This window comes from Bactrocera neohumeralis, chromosome 4, assembly GCF_024586455.1.
Source record: "Bactrocera neohumeralis isolate Rockhampton chromosome 4, APGP_CSIRO_Bneo_wtdbg2-racon-allhic-juicebox.fasta_v2, whole genome shotgun sequence".
Taxonomy (NCBI): domain Eukaryota; kingdom Metazoa; phylum Arthropoda; class Insecta; order Diptera; family Tephritidae; genus Bactrocera; species Bactrocera neohumeralis.
This window is the reverse complement of record NC_065921.1, coordinates 86361980-86381248: the sequence shown is the minus strand read 5'-3', so window position 1 is coordinate 86381248 and position 19269 is coordinate 86361980.

Below are 19269 nucleotides of genomic sequence, written 5' to 3'. Positions count from 1 at the left end.
TTGAGGCATCATTAAGATGGGGTCCTGTTGTTTCATATAATTTTTTAACAGAATTTTGGTCTTTAGAGCTTTAATTTTTATCAAGAACCGTACCCTAAAATATCTTTTGTGAGCTTTAAATCTTTATTTGGAACTACATCTTTAGCATTTCAAGTATAAGCTTTTCCTCTCTACTCAATTATCGCTAGAATGGTTTATATCTAGATATAATGTTTATCTCAGAATATACACAGTCGATTTTGGTTTGTGTCCAAGCTAATATCACCCAATCGATCGATTTTTTCTATGAAAAAAACGCAAAAAACGCAAAAAATCTAAAACTCAAAATCCTTATTTTATTTTTTTGGTTTGCTAAATTTACTCCGTGAAACCCCTACTGAGATGCAAAACTAAACGGAACCATATTCAAAATCTACTCTTTTGCAGCTGCACTTGACAACCCAAGGTTACTTCACATAAACACGCCGGCACGCGAACCACCATCACTCATCGATACCAAATATTGCGCTTCCACGAGGAGAACTGTATTAAATATTGTATAGCTACATCAAAATGTAGTCTGCTTTAGGGCGCTGGCACTATGTCAATTTGTTTTCAACAATTTCAAATGAAGTGCGCCGCTGCCGGAATTAAATTTTTATGTTGTTGACATTTTCATAACCGACGCATTTATCGCCGCTTTTATATTGTTGCGTATTTTGACATATTATGTCATGCGTGTGGCATGCAACAAAAATATGTGAGATTATGTTATGTATGTATGTATGCGTCCTCGCGCTGGAAAAGGTGTATAAAAATAGTTGCGATTGCTCTATTGCGGCGGGTAAGTGGAACAATATGTGGAAAATTGAATTAAATATTGTATAGATAAGCGTGTGTTGGCTCGAATATAAGGCATGTTCTTAAATGTGCGGAACTTTTGAATGATTTTGTTAATTTTTTTTTTTTAATTCTACTTTTTTGTATATTAAGGTTGTTTAGAGTAAAATTGAGAAAAAAAAACTTTTTTAAATTTTTTCTAAATAAAATTCGTTTAATAAATATTTTATTTCAATAATTTCTCCTCGCAACTAAAGGATCACCGTATTTAGCTTTTCTAACTTTTTTAACTTGAGGTTCTTTCGTATGCAATTAAGAAAAAAAATAATTCCTAACATATGATTTAAAAAAATAATATATTTTGAAAGGACCACCCTAATGGGATTTTGTAATTTTTCTGTTATAAGGTTTTTTGTATCCGATTTAGAAAAAATCGATTTCTTCCCAAATTTTTCATTAAATAATTGCTCCTCACCACAAAAGGACCACCCTATTGAACTTATATAATTTCTTTAAGGTAAGATTCTTACATATACAATTTAGAAACAAAATTGTGTTCTTAACAAATGGTTTAATAAAATTATTTATCACCATCAAAGAACCACCCTAATGTGATTTTATAATTTTTCTACTATAAGTATTTTTCGTGAACAATTTAGAATAAAATGTATTACCATTCATATTTTTAATTAAATTTTTCTCATACCACAAAAGGACCACCCTAAAGGAAATTTAAAATTTCTTTTACGTAAGGTTTTTTCATATACAACTGAGAAAATAAAAATTGTGTTCTTAGAAAATGGTTTAATCAAACTATTTTTCCTATCAATGGACCACCCTAATGGGATTTAGTAATTTTCTGTTATAAGGTTTTTTTGTATCCGATTTAGAAAAAATCGATTTCTTTACAAATTTTTCATTAAATAATTGCTCCTCACCACAAAAGCACCACCCTATTGAAGGGGATTCTTACATATACAATTTAGAAACAAAATTGTTTTCTTAATATATGGTTAATAAAATTATTTATCACCATGAAGGAACCACCCTAATGGGATTTTATAATTTTATATAAGGTTGTTTCGCGTACAATGTAGAAAAATGTGTTAGCTTACAAAGTTTTAAATAGATATGGTTATTTTTCCTCACCAAAAAAGGACCACCCCAATGTAATTTTATAATTTATTGAGAAAATAAAATTTGTGTTCTTAACAAATGGTTTAATAAAATTATTTTTCAACATCAGAGGACCACCCTAATGGGATTTTATAAATTTTCTATTACCCGTTTTTTCTTATACAAATTAGAAAGCAATTTATAACCTTAGAAATTTTTAATTAAGTATGGCAATTTTTCCACCACAAAAGGGCCACCCTAATGAAATTTTTTAATTGCTTTATATGAGATTTCTTCATATACATACATTTAAATGTATAATGTATAATTTTAAAAAATTTAATTTAATAAAAAAACTTTTTCGCCATAAAGGGAGCTTCACAAAAATACCACCCTAATGTGATTTTCTAATTTTTTAAAGAAAGTTTTTTTCCTATACTCTTTAGAAAAACATACTTTATAAAATATTTTTCAATTATATAAATTCGCATCGTCATGAAAGGACCACCTTAATGTTCTTAAAAGCATTTGTGCATTAAAAGTAATCACATATGCATAAAAAAGGTAAAGAAATATTTTGCGTGTTTTTCCTGACTTTTTTTTAGCCAACAAATGAATGTGAAAATTGCATGCGATAAATACGTAGCGGTGACAAGTAGAACAACAACAGTGAGTAACAAAAATCAGCTGGACATAACAAGCACAGGCATATATACATAGTATTACACACATGTACATGTATATTTGCATGTATGCTTGTTGATATGTCAACTTGTATACACATGTATGTACATATGTATATGTATATTCAAATTAAATAAACTAGATTACTTTTGCTTTGCTTACGGCGGCAACAACAATAGCAAAAGCAACACAAATCGAGTGAAACAAAACGCCATGGTGGCGTATATGTGGTACATACAAACATTTGCACACCCATTGCCAGGGATGTATGTAAGTATCAACAACAAGAACGCAAACAATGCAATTTACCATTGTTGTTGTTTATGTTGTTGCTGCTGTTGCTGGTATTGCCTGTGGGCACCGCCGGCGGTTCGATTACGCAAAATGGCAGCTTATTTGCATTTCTGCTCAACATATGCGAAATCAACAGCAGCTACACCAACAAGAGCAACAGCAATAAGAACAAAAACACAACAATGGTGCCAAACACCGGCGGCAATAGCAGCAAAGCAGCAACAAGTAAACGGGCGGCATAACGAGAACGGTGGCAATTGCATTTTTTGTTGCTGTTGTTGTTGCAGTTGCGCTAGAAATGCCATAGTGCAAGCCAGCTAAAGCTAATGCCGCATTCACACCAGTCGAATGACACTGCGAACATACAAACGCATTTCTGCGCTGCTCCATCTGCATGTGTGTGTATATGTGTGTGTGTGAGCTAAATAAGCAAATACAAATGCGTTTGTTTATGTGTGAGTATGTACAATGTGCAGCAAGTATGGGTGGCGACGTTGAGGACAAAGTCGATATGCAAACATGGTCACTGCAACTAAGCGCGCCAAGAACAACAAAAACCACACAAAAATTGTTTGCCAGCGAAATAACAGTGGAAACGAACGGCAATAATACCAGCAACCGGCAGCAAAGTAAGTAAGACCAATCTAAATAGCGCGCACAACTGTTGCAAATGCCGCGAAAGAGGCGCTGACGGTGGTGGCGACAGAAATAGCAACAACAAAAGCAACTATTTTTTAGTGCAGAAAAAATTTGAATAGCAACAACAATTGTCAGTGTAAAAACCCAGCACAGCAGCTAATACGCATTGCGCTTACTTCTCCACCAAAAACAACAATAGCAACAGACACTGCTGTTGCCATATGCACCCTCGCAGCTTTAATGTGCTTTAGCGCCCTTTTTTGTCGCATTCATTTTTTACACATTTACTCGCTGCTTGCGCTTACCTGTCGTGTCTTTCGTTATCATTTCTGCATTTTTTTTTAATTCTTTAAATTTTGCTTGCACTTTTTTTAATTTTTTTTTATTATATTTTTTGCCCTACAAATGTCATATTTGCATTTTAATTTAACTTTTTTCCGACTCAATTAAATTGCCGGCATTATTGGCCAACTTTTGTCATCGACATTGTCATTATCGCGCGAGTCCATTGGGAAATTACGACGACGCGTACATGGAGGGCCTGCAGCGGCGCTTAGCAGGTGGCACATGTGGGTAAAGCAGCAGGAGAAACCGCGATAGCGCTTTGAAAGCGAGCGAGAAAAGGAGGAAAAAACAGCACAACTTAAAAATCGATTATTAAGAGTAAAGAATGTGCCGTTTTTTGACAGATCACGTCCGTCATTATGTCAAGCTGTCATGCTATTTTTGTGCAGTATTGTTTGGCATTTCATTGTGGAAATACTAACGCCGATTGAAAGCGTTCAAAATACATCTTGTGCAAGAACTGAAGCCGCTCGACCTTCCTAAGCGATATCGCTTCGATCTACAGGCTCTTGAAAGTTCCAAAAAGATCCGACGATTTCTGCTGCTATTTCATCCAGAAAAACAACGATTTGGTGTGGTTTGAGGGCCGGTGGAATCAACGGTCATAATAACCGACTATTGGACACCTGAAATTGAAGCTCGTGATCTCAGCGACATTTGGTTTCAACGAGACGGCGCCACTTTTCACACATTTAGTGAGAGAACACTTCGGTGAGCAGACTTTTTCTTGTGGTAATATTATTATATATGTATGTAAAGTCTAAAGTCGATGAGCACAGTCCCGCTTCGATTCAGACCTTGGAACAAAACATCACGCGTGTCATTCGCCGGTTACTAGTCAAAATGCTCGAACGTGTAATCGAAAATTGGACTCAACGGATGGACTATCTGACATTTGGTGGCGGCCAATGTTTGAAAGAGAGAATCACAACTTTTTCCCATCTTTCTGGCAAAGCTTGAATATTGTTATGGTAATTCTGTTCATCTCGTGATGTTGTCCAAAAATTAATCCGTTTTTCCATGTCCTCCGGTGAGTGGAACTGCTGCCGAGTCAGACTAAGCACCATCAAACGGCACAAATAATAACCGGACGCTGTAATATCTGGGGAGTATGGCGGGTGGGGTTAGACGTTTTTGGTAGGTTTTAAGGAGTTTGGCAACTTGAAGCTGAGCGTTGTCCTAGAACACAATTACTTTTTGTGCCTCTCTTGGTATTGAGGCCGCTTTTGGTGCAGTGCTCGGCTCAGTCGCATTAATTGAAGACAACGGTATTCCCCACTAATGATTTCGTTTGGTTTCAATAGCTGACAATAAAAAACCCGACGTGGTCCCACCAAATACACAGCATAAATTTCGCTGCCTGAATATTCATTTCTTTTTTGTCGTAGGAGCAATTGTTCACTAGTTAAAAGGTTAAAAGGCGGTATAAAGAACCCAAATGCCTTGTCTCTGGATCATTTCCAGCGCTTGTAGTGTCACTGAAAAGGCTTGGCAGGTGACTCCCAAAGCTGAAGCAAGCTCTTTTTGCGTTTGACAAGGGTTTTCGTCGAGCAACGTATGCAATTCACATTCTTCAAAGGATTTCGGCCTTTCCTCACGCGGACGGTCATTAATATCAAAATCGCCGCCTTTGGCTCGATGAAACCAATCACGGCACTTTGTTTCACTTCAGAGCATCTCTGTAAAATTTTTGGAGTTCCCGATGTGCTTTAGTCGCCGATTTCGGTGACTGAAAGAAGAAAATCGACACTTCCCCCAAATAACGATTATTTATGCTGAACAAAAAATCAAAGATCCCTAAACAACACATCTTCAGCTCGCACTAGAATTGTCACTGTTAGACAACAGTTCTTCAACAAATATTGTGGCAACATTTCTTACTCGTTATAAAAACATTTTTGTTGAACCACTAACACAGGAGAACTCAGGTAGTAATACGTGAATAACACCAAATATGCCTCATGAAAGATATTTCATCTGGATGTGTTATAGAATAAAAACTTTTCAGGTTCCTCACAAGCCTTTACATACCGCAATTGGGATATAGCCCATAAGACGGTGTTATGATAGTACTTCTACTATTATAGTAAAGACCTGAAAGCCCCATGTATGGCATATGGCCAACTACATGAACTTAATCTGTACTTTTGAAATTTTGAGTCTTCACTTTTAAATTAATAGTTTCACACTGTGCGTTCTAAAAAAAGATCTATATTAAATGTAAGACCTGTGTTTTCTGCCATATTTCATTCACGTCTCCAATTCTCCTCAGGTTAGTATAGTCATATAATGGGCTCTGTAAAGAAATATTGATATAGTTAGTTAGTGTAAAGTTGAATATCATTCTCCTCGCCCGAAAAATGCGCTGTAATTCTCAGCTGATTTATGAAAAATTGCGAATTGTATATGTTTCAAGGAAAGTTCAGACCAGAATTTCTCAATTTAAGCTTGTTCAGTCGATAAAACAAAGTCGCAGTCAATTACCCGCAGATTAATGCTGCGGCAATATTAGAGCATAATGTCCATTATTGAATAAATAGGGTGAATAATATCTAGTTGAATTAAATATGCCAGTGAAATTATTAAGTGGAATGTTCACATATTCACAAATTTTGTATATACATATGTCATTGGTATGTATGTATCTAAATAAACAAGATATTTAAAAATCTCTTCATTCATGTGTTCCATGCATAGATGAACACTCGCTGCAAGGAGTTCGTGACATTCCAATGATTTGAAATGTAAATAACAATAAACTATTATAATGAATTTCGAATGCTGCAACAAAAACGCAAAATATTTTGCAACAAATGAAACGCCAACAAGAACATTAAAGATGATATTACATGCAGTAAATTCTATGAATTTTAAAATTTATGCAAGGTAAGGGCATATTCACACAAATATTTCCAACAAACAATGTTGTAAATATGATTGTTTAGACAACAAGTTGTTGATGCATGCAACATTGATATGTTGCAAGTGTAAAATGCAAGCTGGTGGCATATGTTGCCTATGCATTTATTTCCAATGAATGTGATGATTGCTGCCGGATGTGGATTATATACAGATACATATATGTATATATAACGGTAAATATAAAACTTGTAGCATTAAATAAGTTAATTGCTGGTGGGAAATCGATACGGATAATTTTGAGTGCCAGAAATTGTGAAGCGCAGCTTTACGGGGATGAATGACAAGCTTTCGCAGAAGCAATAATTTCATTTTCTCGTAATATGCCTTCTTTGTTGAAGCTGGTGTGGATTCTGCGTCGTAGTGGTGCCAAATCGGACACTTGAGGTGCCTCGGTGATTATTTTTGGAAACTTGCAATAGTGAAAATTTGTTGCGAAGCGTAAGTTGGACTCTTTTGGACACATTTACGGTGCTGACGAAATATTTTAATTTTTAAAGTAGTTGCTATTGTTGTAGGGACAATATTCTGCCGAATTGACAGTCTTTGACCGGATAAGAAATCCGGTCCATTCCGTTTATGTAGATCCCACTGTCGTGGGAACGGGTTTTTCAAAGCGGTCTTTCAAAGTGGCAGTATTTTGTTTCAACATCGAAATCGGAGTCCGTAGGGTATATTAGAATCAAAAATACAACTTGGCGGCCTTTGGACAGTGTCCAGTCAGCATATCAGAGATTGACTTTGCAAAGAACCAGTGGTTCGGATGACCTCTCACACTGTGCAGTCGTTAAATCCAGCTGAGCTCAAAAGAGGTCCAAGGGTCCATCGCCAGAACACAAGCAGACATTGAAGAACGGACTCGACTCCAAATGGATGACTTTAGGAAAGAATAGCCCTTCCCAGCTGAAGTTCCAGCTACTATGTCGCCCATGGACATCCAAGGAGACGAATTCGCGCGATTGGAGCAGCTATCAGAGCCATCTTTAGACGCAAAAAAAAAACGGAGAGAACCAAAAGACGGTGAACCCACAGACTAATCCATTAGGACATCCATTCGTAAATAGAACATAGTGAACATAGTGCATAGAAGACTCCGAGCACGTATTTTTTCAATATCCTCGTTTTCCAAATGTAAGTGAAAAGTTAAAAACTTCTCTTGGCGGTATTTTTTCGGAGGAAAATTTGACAGCACTCACTCAGTCCTCTGGTAAATAGACAGCGAATTTAGCGAAGCGTCAGCTCTAATTATAACAAAACTAAGGCGCATATACTATATTAGCCGAGAGATCATAATTTTCCGTGAAATAATACTTAATGGCGGAATAAAATTCGATGCTTTGCTCCTACTATAAAAGCGTGAAAGCACTCCCTAGCCAGCTCATCGGCTCTGCAGTTTTCGACAAATTCGCTGTTATCGAGCACCCATACGTGTCTAAAACGGAAGAAACTTGAAGCTATTTCTGGTGAGGTCATGTACTCTTTCATTAGCTTTGAGTGCACAAACAGCGAGCTTAAAGCCAATATACTTAGTCGCTCGGCAACACATTGATCGAGTATTCGGAAAGCATCTAGAGTTCGGAGAATCATATACTTCTAAGGTCTCATTATCTCATCTCTCGCCGCAAAGCCTCATTTATTAACGTTTCATGTGCACCTTTTTGCGAATTTCCGCCTGGGTTTCCCCCCAAATAAATATTTTACCTGAGGAAACCGTTAACTTTTGCCGCCACAGGCTTTTCCATAGCAAAAATGAACTTCCAAAAATTTATAACCCTATTGTATGCATGAAAATATGCAATTAAATTTCAGATAAACTGTCTGTTGACTAAGCAAATAACAAATAAATATGTGCATAAGCATATTTCATGCAAAATATGTAGTTGAAAATGAAAACAAAACTATTGAATGTCTCTACAGCCGAAAAAAATATTGTAAAATATGCTTGCAACTGAACTTATGTAAGTGTGTGCGTGTGTGTGAGTCAAGTTTGAAAAATATTACAGTTATGGAAAATGCATTGTAAAACTCAGCTCGAATATGCAAATAATTAAAACGCTTACTTACTGTAAAATCACATGCACACACATACACACAAACGCATACACAGGCATATGCAAATTCGTGTAGTTTTTGTTGTTGTTTTCGTCACTGTTTATTTTGTTCATTTTATTTAGTTTAGTGCAGTTTATTTAGAGTATATGATTTTATTATTTAAATCGCTTAGTTCACAGGCACACAGGCACCCACATTGCTACTAACACACACACACATACAAGCACACATATGCAAGCGGGAAATAAGAGAGATTTTCAGCGCTGAAATTATTATTTATTTATCTATCGACTCATCTGCGCATATGCGCTTGTATTTATTGCCATTTATTTGCTGTTTTTGTTGTTGCTTTTTGCATGAATGTAAAGTTTCAAGGTTTTTACTTTTGTGTTATCGCTTAATCAAGTGCAACATCCCAATTGCAACGGCGGATTATGTTTACAAGCCTTTTGCACTGTTTATCGATAAATATTTGTGATTTTTGCACGCTTCCTGTTTTTGCGAAACACTTGCGTGTCGAAATACAACACACACACACGCGTACGCTTACTTATTCAGATATGTAAACAGTTATGTGCGCAAAATATTTATTAAATTTGATAGTTAATGCAACTGCTGCCAAATTTCGCTTTATTTACTTGTTGTTGTTATTGTTGTTAACTTTTGTGCTTTACCGCCTAGCTTAGTTGGAGTGATGGGCAGCGCTGCCCCAATGAAATCCGATATTAAACGCCGCTCAACCCATGTGAAGTGTGAAATTGTGAGAATGCAACATTTTGATTTTCAACGGAAATCACCGGAAAAAAACCGTTATAATAAATAAATAGGATTATTAAATGATAAAATGTTTTTAAAATATTTGTGGGAAATGATGTGAAGTATTTAGCTCTAAACCACAAGCCAGAGGACCTTAAGCGGATTTGCAGTGATTCAGTGGCAAGGTGATTAGGTTGACTTTGTGCACATGAATTGGTTAGAAAACATAATTTTTCACATAAAAACAACAAATGGTAGTAGAAAGGTAGTAGAAAGATAGTAGAAAAGTAGTAGAGAGGTAGTAGAAAAGTACTAAAAATTTGATTGTGAGGTCGGTGGCAACCCGAAATCACCATGCGCTGTTCCAGAATTTACTCAGCAAGTTGAAAATGAAACTTAAGTAAATATGGACCGAGTCGATGTTAGGACCTTGGAGTGTACGCACGTCTAAAAACTGGAGACGTGTCTTCTGCAATATGATCGATCTGGTTGGAGGTTTTTCGATCAGGAGATAGTCAGGTAGCTTGATGAATTTTTCTATGCTGGAATCTAGTACTACAGATAACCATATTTCGGGGCCCGGCGAAGTTGATCAGCCTCAACACATTTGGGAATGTTTGAACATGGAGGCTGGATGTACCGACTATAGCGCCAAAGACACCTTGTTTGCCCTCACTGGCGTTAAAGTCACCAAGCAGGATTTTGACATCCTCTCTCATAGGTGCGCGCCAAGCGCTCAAAGAAGACATCTTTAGTCACTTCGTCCATCTCTTCCGTCGGGGCATGGGCGCAAATAACCGATATGTTGAAGAACTTCGCTTTGATGTGGATTGCAGCTAAATGTTCATCCACCGGAGTGGATGCCAGTATGCGGAGTCTCTCTCCCACCACGAATCCTAAACCGAAATTGCGTTCCTTTATATGTCCACTGTAGTACATAGCTGATGGACCTACTCGTCTCAGTCCTTGTCCCATCCATCGCATTTCTTGGACGGCGGTGTTGTCAGCCTTTTCTCTAACGAGGTCATCAACCAGCTGGGCAGCGGCACCTTCCCAATTAAGGGATCTGGCATTCAAGGTGCACGGTCTTAATTCGTACTCCTTAATGCGTTTACCATGATCGTCATCAAAAGGGGTGTTTCTGATAGGAGGTTGTTGTCACCATTCTCTGGGGAGGGATTTTTAGCCTTCTTACTTTAGCTCGCCTTCAAATGGATTGTTTTTGGCTACCCAGAGGATACTTGGACCGGAAGTCGTGTGCTACTTGAGCTATATTTACATATGTATGTATACACCTTCAAATAAATATAAATAAACAATAAACATATGTATATATATTTATATACATGCATATGTATGTATATGAACTTAGTTACATATAAACACTTGCATCTATGGCATTTTATTGGATCTTCGTTGCCGGCGTTGATTGTGTATACTCACACTACCCTTAAAATACAAACACATTTCGTTTTGTAAGGGTGCAAGTGTTACGGGAATTGATAAAATTGCATATTTTATGACAGAATAACAAAATATTGTGCTTCACTCTAGATACATACGTACACATATGGATATGCATCCATATTTAATTGTGTATATCTGCACGTAAATAAGTATGTATGTTCGCCGGTCGTCAGTCATGTCACTTTAGCAACAGATACTTGGAAATAAATAAAATAAAAATCGCGAGCTCTACAAAGAAAAAGTGCAAAAAAGCGCAAAGAAATGGCGCATGAATAAAAAGTGAGCTAAACTAATAGAAAATCAATATTATGAGCTTACTAGCACACATATGTATGTATGTTTAGCTACATACTTACATATGTACATATATACATCTGAATGTACTTTACTGTGGGTGTTGTGATAGTTATTTTACCCTGAACAATTTATATAAAGTTTGGCATGAAGAAGATTTTTTAGATATCCAACTGAAATTTTACACAAGTCTTTTTCTCCCCAAGAAGCTTCACATTTGTCGGATCCGCCGATATTCGACCATTATTACATATAGCTCCCATAGAAACTGAACGATCTGAATCAAGTCGTTGTAATGAAAACTTTTTTAATTGGTGAGATATTTTCACAAAATTCGAAAAAGATGATTTGCTAAGGCGATAATGCAATCTCCGAAAGAATTGTTCAGATCGGATCGCTGTGACATATAGCTGTCATACAAACTGAGCTATCAAAATCAAATGCTTATATAAAAAACTTTCTCATTTGAAGAGATATCTTCATGAAATTTGATAGGGATTGTTGCCAAGAACAGCGATGCAATCTCTGTAGAAATTGCTTAGATCGGTTCAATATAGCATATAGCTGTCATAAAAACTGAAGGATCGGAGTCAAGTGCTTGTATGGAAAACTTTTTCATTTGACGAGATATCTTCACTAAACTTCACGTAAACTATTATCTAAAGCAATAACACCATTCCCTAAAAAATTGTTCAGATCGGTTATATATAGCATATAGCTGTCATACAAATTGAATAATCAGAAACAAGTGCTTATATAGAAAACTTTTTCATTTCACAAGATTTCTCCACGAAATTTGACACGACCTATTGCCTAAAGCAATAAAGTAATCTCCGAAAAAATTGTTCAGATCGGTTCAATATAACATATAGCTACCATACAAATTGATCCTTCAAACCAAGTTCTTGTATGACAATCATTTTTATTTGTGAACGGTATTATAGCTTCGGTGCAATCGAAGTTACCGCTTTTATTGTTTTTGCTTTAAAAGCGGCCGAAAAGTGTCAAGCACTCAATATATATGTATATGTATGTATATGTCTATAAATATCTATGTATAGGTATATGTAAGCATGCCGATATGTGGATCAATGGCTACATTAAGCATGCAAGAAGCTTTGACATATATTTAACATGCTTGTTGTAAGCTTTATATGCCAAAGCAGCATATTACATACATATAAGTATACACAACACTAATGCTATTTATATACTTACACATATACATATAGGCAAGTAAATGCATGCTTTGACCTAGCAAGTTTTATGCTACAAACTTATTATATTATATGTCTATATGTATATACTACATATATAGTTTCGCACATTTCTGCTTTCATATACCCATACGTATGTATATGCATGCACTAAATATGTGTATTTGTGTACCACAATAAACACATAAATACATGTAAATATGTGTGTGTGTGTTGGCATTTGCATAGCCGCCGCTTTGTAGTATTTTAATATTTATGCCAGCTGGCATAACCGGTTTAGTGTCTGTTTTTATCGTGTTTTTTGTTGTTATTGTTGCTTGTCCACCTTTCTGCCTTTACGCTGTGTGGCATTTTTCGTTAAAATAGAATAAAAAGCGATAAAAAAAATAGAAAAAACAAATAAATATGAAAGCAAGCGCTACATTTAATGCACTAAAAACCCTTTTTGCATATCAGTCACACATTTGAAACATACATAAAACATAAGTGCACACACACACCTGCATATAACGCGCAGGTACAACAATAGTTTGTTTAAAAATAATACCCATGAGTATCCTGCAACCCCATTGCGCTGTTGCAACATGCCAAATATGCGCATTCCTCGCTGCATGCAGTGGAGTGGATGACTTCCTCCGCATGTGTGCGTGTGTGTTTGTGTTTGTGTTTGTGTGCGGATATGCAATCGTAAAGTGTATTGAAATGGCATTTATGCATTTATGCAAATTGAAATAATTACACTTATGCCGCTTTAAAATACAGCTATTAAAAATTGCAGTGGCTCCCAAACACACACATACACATACATGCATATAAATAATAATACACTCACTGCCATTTGTATGTGCATTATAGCAAATTTAATGTTTATTTTGAAAGAGAAGCAACACTGCGCGCTTCGAAGCCTAAGTAACGGCGCCGCGGTCTGTTATTAAAGTAATAAATTAAAGAGCCCTTATGCATTTCATAACATGGCTACTATGGTAGATATACGGTGGGTGTTATAATGGTCATAAGGGACATGTGTGTCAGTTGGAAATGTTAGTTTATTGTAAAGAAAAAACTTTCATTTTTAAGCTAATATTTTCAATAATAATATATCATCATTTTATGCGTTAATGCATTAATATGTCACTGCATGAGCCTGACAATTATAGTTAGCAGAGGTTACGTCACTCCAGGATTATTAGTAAACAGCTACGTAAGGTACTTGTATTTAAAAATGCGATAGAAAATACTTTTTTAAGTATAAAATCGCCTTATTTCAACCTACTGGACAGAAAAAAATATATGTAGTACACTTTCTGAGTCATTCCCTTAGCCGCGTTGCCATTTGAAAAGGCCCAGCCTACCATTGTAGTGTTTGGCAAAATTCGCTTTTTTAATCAACACAGTTACCTTGAAGGCTGATGCACCTATAATAGCGACCCTCTAACTTTTCGATACCATTTTTGTAGTAGGATTTGTCCTTTGTTTCCAACTAAGTCTCAGTTTCAGCGATCACTTATTCATGCGAGGAAAATTTCTCCCCAGCGAGCATTCTTTTGAGATCAGAGAACAGAAAATATTTGCTGACGGCCAGATCCTAAGAATACGGAGTATGCGGAAACAATTTGCATACCATAATAAACTTACCAGCCGACTGTTGCGCTTTTCCACGATTTTTAGCAGATTTATTGTGTGTAGTCTCCTCTTATGCTTGTGATTGCACTTCGGAGTGAAATGACAGAGCCCTGTTTCACCCATTGTCTCATATTGATTAAAAAATTCCGACTTATTACGCGTTAGTATCTCCAAACACTGCTCCGAATCATCAACTCGTCGTAGGTTTTGTTCGAAAGTCAGCTCGCGCGGCGTCCATTTTGTACACATTTTTCTCATACCTAAATATTCGTGAGTGATGTGATGTACACGGTCAGTTGATATCTTTAGATTTCCTTCTATCTCGAACAACTTCACTTTATGTTCATCCAAAATAATTGTATGCACTTTTATGATGTTGTCGTCGTGAACAACCTCTTTGGGTACACCGTTTTCTGTGTTCAATTCACCATGTATAAACTTAGCATCCCAATCCTTGTTGGATCCATTGGGATCTATATACTATCGCATGTGATGGAACCAATACTCGAAGCACTTTTGCCACTCTCTTTGAGGTATCTTCAAAACACGCTTTTTAAAAACAACAACCGACTCTTCAACTGTCGAAAAACGTTGATTTTTTAGTTTCTTTTTTCCGTACGGGAAAGTGATTTGTGGTACCAAGCTAGGACTTTACGCTGGATGACTTATCAAATCGATGCTTTGAATGCTCAAAAATGCAGTTGTTTCAGTCGATGACAGTTCACATTTTCTTGCTCAAGAGTAATCCGTATGCGGCGGTTGGTTTTATTGATTTCTTGAAAGAAAACTAATGAACAATTTATTATATAGCACTCAGAATTTACTGTGATGCGTTGTTCTGCTTGCGACATGTTCAGTTTTTCCAAAAACAAAAAAAAGGTAAACAATTGCTTGGAAGTGCTTCCTAGTTGAACAGCTTTTGTTGCCTTCGGCTCATCTGGTCGAAGGGTTTACTTTTCGGCTTATACGTATAAATTCAAGATTCATCGTCTGTCACGATGTCATAGTCTCTTATCGAAACACTACTATCATAGTTTTCAACATTTCTCTCGTCCAATCGACTTGAGCCTTTTTCTGAGCGAATGACAAATTATGTGGGATCCAACGTGAGCAAAGTTTTTTTGCAGTCAAATGTTCATGCAATATTGAGTTTATGCTGGTTCCACTAATGCCTGTGGTTTTCTCAATCTAACGATAGATCACTTAACGATAAAGCACAAGAGATACATAATAATTAAAAAAAGGTTACACTAGCTCACAACACTACGAAAGTTGATAATCACCAAACAATGTTTATGCTCTCTGTATGGTGGGATTTGAAAGGGTGATGTACTCAAAGAGAAAGGGCCAGAATTGTTTAATGGAAAAGGTGTAGTGTTCCAGCAGCATATTGTGAGATCTCATACAAGTTTGATGACTCGCCGAAAGCTTTTGCAGCTGGAATGGGATGTGCTACCACACTCACAACATTCTTTTTAATTGCCACCTTATTTGTTCTGGTTTCTGCAAAATTTTTTGGTTGCGATAATCTGCACTTCAAATCATAACGTCCAAAACTACTTGGTTCAGTTGTTTGACTGCAAGAATGAAGAATTTTATGATCGTTGAATTAATCTCTTGCCAGAAAGATAAAAGAAGTATTAGATCAAAATGTGTAATATACAATTTCATAAAATGCTTCGCACAATAAAAAAACATTGTTTTAAAATTAAAAATGAAACTACCCGAAAGTTTATCAGTAGAAGCACTCCACCATCACTTCGCTCCATTCATAAATAATTTATTTTAAAGCTCAATTGTTGAACATTTAATCACAAATCAACCTTTATAAATATTCTAATATATTTTGATTGTTTTTTTTTTTATATTTCATCAATTGCTCTACTTTATTCTAACTATTTGCTATAAAAAAAGTATTTGACAATAAAATTATGGCATTAAATCTAAATCTATTAAAAAATTAAGAGAATAAGCACTTTTGTTTGATTTAATTCTCCAAATTTCTTATTTTTTTAACGTTTAATGTATTTTGGTAATCACATTTTTTATTTAATGCAACAAATGCTTTTGAACACAAATTTTTGTGGCAACATTAGTTAATTTAATAACATTTTCGCTTCAGCGAACTCAGCACTTTTTGTCAGGGATTATTAATTTGCATTTAAATTCATTTCAATTCGATAATTATTTCTCTTTCACAAACACATTAACATATTGTGTAAGGATGTTTGGCACAAAGCGAAAAAGTATTATGCTTGACGATATCTTTTGCAACCAAAAACAGGAAAAAGCTTATCACTTGTGTTGGTGAATATGTTAATGAGATATGACGATGATATCTGAAAATAAGAAAGAGTTACATGTTCTATGATATGTTATGTTAAGGGGTTACATGGGTTTATGGGTTTAAAAAAATCGATTTTTTTACTGTCTTATTAAATTCTACAAAACCTCTAGAATATTGTCGGAAATACAGCCTTGAGAACTTGTGCGCTCGAGGCTAGCTAGGCTAAGTGCGCCGTCTTTAAACGCGTTTGCATCGAAACTGTGTTTTTGAAGACGATTGGCAAGATTTTCGAGAACTACTCAAACCGATCTTCAAGAAATTGTACACAAGTAGTTGAGATATAATACTTAAAAATCAGGGCGAAGGATTCTTTTTTTCGATTACAACTATTTAAAAAAAATGGCAGGAAATTTTCCCTGAAATTTTAATTTTTTTTTAAAAATGTCTGCCAAAAATTTAATTTTCACTTTTGTTTGTCCTTCGTTCAAGTTCTAAGTTAACGTTTTAACTAAAACACGTATTTTTCACTTTTGATGATCCTGTAAGGAGTTATCCTGCCAACGTGGACGTATCTTTTTTCCGTGGGTTCACCGGAAATGGCGTCGCAAGGGCCGAGTTTAAAATATTTGTTTCCAAAAATTTCGGAATTTTTTATTGATAGTGTATATTTGTAACAATGAAAAATTTTAATAAAATATTTAAGTTTTATATATAATATATATATAATATATAAAATTTTTGAAAATAAGCAGTTTTTTTGAACTGAGAAAACTCATGTAACCCCTTAAGATTACCAAAGCTTGAGCTCACCTGTTACTGCTTGGGGAAGATATGGGTCAATACTATTTCTAATACGGTAATAGGTTACTACATAATATACATATATGTATATATGTGTGTATATGCTGCAAGTATTTTCTTTAACTCCAGGTTTGTAGACCAAAAAGAAACCCTTCCAACGAGCTAGCAAGCCTGGGCTAATTAAGAAAACTGAGTTATGGCGTGGGCACACTTGATTTACCATATACAGCTTTATATCTATCTCGTTTACTTCCATGCACTTTAAACAACTATAGGGTGTACAAAATTATTATACATACTCTGTGCCACATGTTGCAAGTGCATAAAAAATACCTAAGTGAAATGTGTAAAGCTTCTGTTTTTCTGCTTAAATGCAAATTACTTAACTTTGCCATTTTTTAAGCAATAATTAAATTACTGAGTGCATTATTCAGAAAATTTCTATACATAATTCATGTGCCAGGTAAATAAATATGTTTTTTGTGCTGGAGAAATGTATTATTGCATATTTTAAAAATTGATTGAATAAATTGAGTGATTGCTCTTTTTTGGCTGGAGCTTAACTTTTTAAATGTTTTTTTTTTGTTTAGTGCGTAGTTTTAACTATTTATGCGCTACCCTTCAATTAATTAAAATCATAATGTTGTGATTAAATTAAATTAGTGAACTCAGCGGAAGCACTGCAGCAAAAATTTAAGTTAATATTTTAAAATTATTTTTACTTTTTTTCTTCATAATAAGATATGCATATGTATATATAATTAATGCATAAGCTGTGGGTAAAAAATTGTATTTATTGTTTCATGGCAAAATTGTAATTTCCAAAAAAATAAAAAACAAAAAAAATTAGTTCACGAGTTTGATATTTGCAAAAATTTGACGGAAGTAAAAAAAAACAGTTTGATAAGGTGAGATTGTTTTTAATAATACTAGTAGCGCTGAGAGAATGCCAAATATGTTTGAATTCAAGTTGGATCAGCACATTTTTGTACCATTCATCAGAACTACAAGTCATCGGTATGAAATGAGCGTTTTTTGTGAAAATTAAGTACTAATTTTGAATAAAAAGTAAAAAAAAAAAATCATTCAGAGTATTGTTCGGTGCTTTATAGACATTTTGACCACCTTTCTGGCAATTTGTGTTGAACATGCCAATAGAAATGTTCGTCTTTTGAAGCAATCCAATCAGAGACCCAATTTTGGTCTACTGCATAGGCATCGAAGTGCTGCTCAGCCAATGCGTGTCTTATCGATGAAAAAATATGGCAATTTTCAGGGGTCAAGTCTAGTGAATACGGCAGTTGAGGTACCAGCTTCCAGCCAAGTACTTTGATTGTATCCTCAACCGATTTTGCTCTGTTTGCAGGTTGCATTGTCGTGTAACAAAATTAATTTGCCGTGTTTTCTGGCCCATTTTAGTCGTTTTCCGTTCAATGAAAGGTTCAAATTGATCAATTGTTGCCTGCTGTAATTAATATTAACAATTTCATCAGCTTCTAGAAGTTGATTTTTTGTACATTTATGCGATATTATCTAGTGTACCATCACTACCAGAACTTCCAAGACGATGGTATAGAACCTTCTGATCCCACCAAACACAGCGCATTGCCTTCTTACCGAATAGAGCTGTCTTTGCAGTCGATGTTGTTAGTTGTCCGGGTTTAACCCATGATTTTATCCGTTTAGGATTCTTAAAATAAATCGAGGCAAAACTGGTTTTCTTTCGTGTCTTCAAAGCAAAATTTCACGTTCTTGCGCTTAAGGCTGTTTTTTGTCAGTTCGGTTAAATTTGAACCAAACTAAGAAATTAAATATATTAAACAAACAAAAAGCTTCACTTTAGCAGCATTATTGGTCCAAATAAATAGATATTTTCTAGTTTGAATTTTTAAATTACTCGGCAAACGTATTGCAGTTAGTCTTGATTCAAGTAAGCAAGATAATTGGAATATGAAA